Genomic DNA, 5,000 nt, shown 5'->3' with positions numbered 1-5,000 from the left:
GCATCCTGAATGAAATGACATATACCCCACACCATTTACTAGATGTTAGGTAGGCCTAATGCATCCTGAATTAAATGACATATACCCCACACCATTTACTGGATGGAAAGAGCTGCCCAGTTAGTCATTTGAATTTTCTAACCTCATGAACAGATGATACCTCATCTTCAAACAGAAACCTTTCAGGAAATAAAAAAAAGGAACATATTTTCCTATTAACGAGCATGCAGAGCTTCAGAACCTGTTTTGATGACATTTTCTTGGTCCTAGAGTCAAGAAATGTTCCAGGTACATTGAGTGGAGTTACTGCATTTAATAAATGTAAAAAAAAAACAATGGACAAAAATGGAGTTACCTGGTTTTCATCAGACAGCGACATTATGATACAAATACTTACACTATGTCCTTCCATACATGGCATGTAAGGTCAACTCCAAATTTCCCCAAAACACTCTAAATCACATCCCAAAACAGTCTACTTCCCAGACCAGTTATTATAGTTCCCTAAACCCCAGAATGTGTATGCCATTAGTATATTTACATAATGTTGTATAAGTCCTCTCTCTTCTCCCAGCAGGCAGGAAAAGCCTGTCTCTCTCTCTCTTACCGTGTCCTATATGTAGGCCTCTAAATGTGCAGATATATTACTGCAGGCTGGGAAATGTCTGTCTCTCTCTCTCTTACCGTGTCCTATATGTAGGCCTCTAAATGTCAGATATATTACTGCAGGCTGGGAAATGTCTGTCTCTCTCTCTCTTACCGTGTCCTATATGTAGGCCTCTAAATGTGCAGATATATTACTGCAGGCTGGGAAATGTCTGTCTCTCTCTCTCTTACCGTGTCCTATATGTAGGCCTCTAAATGTCAGATATATTCCTGCAGGCAGGAAAAGCCTGTCTCTCTCTCTCTTACCGTGTCCTATATGTAGGCCTCTAAATGTGCAGATATATTACTGCAGGCTGGGAAATGTCTGTCTCTCTCTCTCTTACCGTGTCCTATATGTAGGCCTCTAAATGTGCAGATATATTACTGCAGGCTGGGAAATGTCTGTCTCTCTCTCTCTTACCGTGTCCTATATGTAGGCCTCTAAATGTCAGATATATTCCTGCAGGCAGGAAAAGCCTGTCTCTCTCTCTCTTACCGTGTCCTATATGTAGGCCTCTAAATGTCAGATATATTCCTGCAGGCAGGAAAAGCCTGTCTCTCTCTCTCTTACCGTGTCGCAAGGGGAAATATGTCTGTTGAGTTTGTATTCTATGATGTATGCAACATTACAAAGTCAATCTGGCCAGACAACCACCGTGTCTTAGCCAAGAATAACACACTCTGAGCAATTCAGGTTTCCACAAACAGCCAATACATGAACATAGTTTAATAATTTAGCTTAGCACGGTTTGTAGAGAGATGCTATCGTAACCTACTGAACCTACTGGGGTGTTGCTGAACGCTTGAATAAATTGACTTATTTTATTTAGAAAATATTTCCCATTTAAAGATGTGCTGCTTCTTCCATCTGATTTTGATCAGATTTTAATGTGATCCTCTCTCTCTCTTTCTCCCCCCCTCTCTTTCTCTCTGTCTCTTTCTTTCCACGCAGGAGCACCAGGGTCCCTACCTCCCCTCCACCCCCACCCCTTGGCCCCCATGCCCCCCACCCTCTAACCCCCTCCTCCAGAGGTAAGGGCCTCAGTGTGTGTTCTCTCCCCTCCTCTACCCACCCCAGCAGCGGACACACAACACAAGCGTCTTCCCGGCTTCCTCCGCGCTGCTGCACCACTGCTCCAGGCTGTTTTCTTTGAGAGACTATAAAAATATGCAAATGGCTATTGTTAAGAGCCAAAAGTAGAGGGTATTTTTCTCCCCGTACGCCGCTGTGTTCCTGGTGAGTATAATGTGCAGAGAGGGCTGAGGGGTTTCCTTCAGTCTTTAGTCTCTCTCTCTCACACACAGGCTCACAAAGAGCTGGAGATGACCAGGTACAGAGGAAGGATAATATAAATATTCTCTCGGGAAGCCATTGTCTCTTTCCATTGTGGTCATATTCATAAGAGAATATGACCACATCTGTGGTAAGAGAGAGAGAGAGAGAGAGAGAGAGAGAGAGAGAGAGAGAGAGAGAGAGAGAGAGAGACAGAGAGAGAGAGAGAGCGAGAGAGAGAGAGGTAGAGAGAGAGTAGAGAGAGAGAAAAAGAGAGAGAGAGAGGGATAAAAAGAGAGAGAAAAAAAAGAGAGATAGAGAGGTATTAGGATGAAATCCAAGCTACACCACGGGTAGTAGCAGCTAGGAAGTCAGGCCTTTATATAAAGTCCCTGAGCAGAGAGAGAGAGAGAGAGAGAGAGAGAGAAGAGAGAGAGAGAGAGCGAGAGAGAGAGAGAGCGAGAGAGAGAGAGAGAGAGAGAGAGCGAGAGAGAGAGAGAGAGAGAGAGAGAGAAGAGAGAGAGAGAGAGCGAGAGAGAGAGAGAGAGAGAGAGAAGAGAGAGAGAGAGAGAGAGAGAGAGAGAGAGAGAGAGAGAGAGAGAGAGAGAGAGAGCGAGAGAGAGCGAGAGAGAGAGAGAGAGAGAGAGAGAGAGAGAGAGAGAGAGAGAGAGAGAAGAGAGAGAGAGAGAGAGAGAGAGAGAGAGAGAGAGAGAGAGAAGAGAGAGAGAGAGAGAGAGAGAGAAGAGAGAGGAGAGAGAGAGAGAGAGAAGAGAGAGAGGAGAGCGAGAGAGAGAGAGAGAGAGAGAGAGAGAGAAGAGAGAGAGAGAGAGAGAGAGAGAAGAGAGGAGAGAGCGAGAGAGAGAGAGAGAGAGAGAGAGAGAGGAAGAGAGAGAGAGAGAGCGAGAGAGAGAGAGAGAGAGAGAGAGAGAGAGAGAGAGAGAGAGAGAGAGAGAGAGCAAGAGAGAGAGAGATAGAGAGAGAGAGAGAGAGAGAAAGCAAGGAGCCACATTTGTAAAGCCCTCACGGTCTCAAGCAGGAAGACTTTTTGAAGTGATTATGGAGACAGTTCAGATCAAAGGATTTGACAAGTCTGAGTGCTCGCCAAATACGAGCCGGGCTAATCACGCTGAAGCCCTCCGTACAAGACACCACTGGTCCCTCCAGCTGCTTTGCAAATGTAACGTGACACTTAGGGATAAACAGATTATCAGGGGACATAAGAGAAAAAATCCTCTCAGATTTGTAGAAGTGAAATAGTTTATTTAATGAACTTGGAGACTACCAATATACTGTATATGGTGGTGTTGAATAATAATTCATTTTCTGTAAAGTCGTAATGACCATTTATTTTTATTTTTATACCAGTTCTATGTTACATTAAGGAATAGTAGTTGTTATGTAGGATGATATTTAGATTTGTCTATTTTTTTAAAATATAATCCATAGGCCTAATCTTCCAAACACATTTTGAAACGTCAGCTCAGGGAAATTCTGAAAGTGTCTCTCCTGCATTCATTCTCTTTTAAATGTTGTCATATTGTGATGTCATAAATGTAGAGTAAATTCATATGAACAATTTCCCTTTATTTCCCTCTTACTTTCACAAAAATATTTGATTTGATTCTATTTTCAGTAGTATCTTATGCTGCATTCTACCATGACCAAGATAATGTTGAAATCACATTTCAAAATAATTTACAATTGGCTGAGATATTTTGGCACAAAGTGTGCACCTGTAAATTAAATAATGCAAATGCAAATATGTACCATGCAAACCCAATAAACAGAACAACCAAACCCTATGTGTGTCTCTTGTGTCATGTCACTGGTGACCAGCCGTGTCATTCCCAAGTGATCCACTGAGTCCGCTGGGCCAGGGAGTGTCCAGCTGTCCAGTTGTCCAACCAGGGGCCCTCTCCTCTGGGTGACATCCATCACCAACAGGGCCCTGTGGTTCTGGACATCCTGGACTCTGGAGAGCCCTCGGACAAACGGACCATTCAGGAGGGACGGACAGATGGAACGGTGTCACGAAGAGACACGGGACAATGAGGAGGTTGTTGTGTTGGCTAGCAGCACAGATGATCTGTTTAATATCACAAGTCCAGCGCTTCAAACTGAACACCCTGCACCCTTCACCATGATCAAGCAAAGAGAGAGAGAGGGGAAAAGGGAGGGAGGGACAGGGAGTGTGGTGAGGGGACAGAAAGAGGGGAGGTTCTGAGCTGGGTCCGTACTTCAGCTCAACACAGTTGCTATAATTGATGTGTTATTCAACTACATACCACTGCTGCCTGGACCGACTTACTGCTCTGCAGCTACAGCCTACTAAGTTGGTCCACAACAACCATCATTCTCTCTTAACCACATTGGTCATAACAGTTATCTGCTTTTTACATTTTTTATAGAGTGCTCATCAAAACCTGGACATCTGCCTCCAAAAAAAGCAATCCTGGGAGCAAAACTCCTATTCATATATTGGGTGGAATGAAGTAAAGAAGAAAATATAGAACCTTCCTCCACACAACTGCCTATTCATCAGTGCCACCCTGACCCCGCCCTATAGGTCCACTATGTCTATTTGATTGGTCACCGTGTAGGGCAGACTGCTATTGATTGGTCGGTCGTTAGGAGCGGCTGGCAGAGCTGACACGGTTAACACGTGGTCGTAACATCTGACCGCTCTTTAACCACCAGACATCAACTGACCAATCCAGCCATTGACCCCAGTCATCCCAGCTGTGCCCTGGCAGCAGATCAGCACTAGACTGCTGTGGTGGCTGGGCCGTCTAATAACAGTAATGTGCCTGTTCAGTCTAGAGATGACTCTTTATTTTGACTGTTGATTTAAATAGGGGGAAACAGATACATCACATTGACATACTGTACGTAATAATTGATAATTCATAATTGAGTAACATGGGCTGGGTTGTAAGCTTATGATTATTTTCAACATTGTTCCGACCCGTCTCACTATAGTTATAACTGTATGTCACTGGTTTATAACATAACACTTTTACCATGATTCTACCATGATTCTACCATGATTCTACCATGATTCTACCATGATTCTACTATGATT

The sequence above is a fragment of the Oncorhynchus mykiss genome, chromosome 18 (assembly GCF_057628025.1).
Source record: "Oncorhynchus mykiss isolate SJ-2025 chromosome 18, ASM5762802v1, whole genome shotgun sequence".
Lineage (NCBI taxonomy): Eukaryota > Metazoa > Chordata > Actinopteri > Salmoniformes > Salmonidae > Oncorhynchus > Oncorhynchus mykiss.
Note: the sequence above shows the minus strand (reverse complement) of the source record.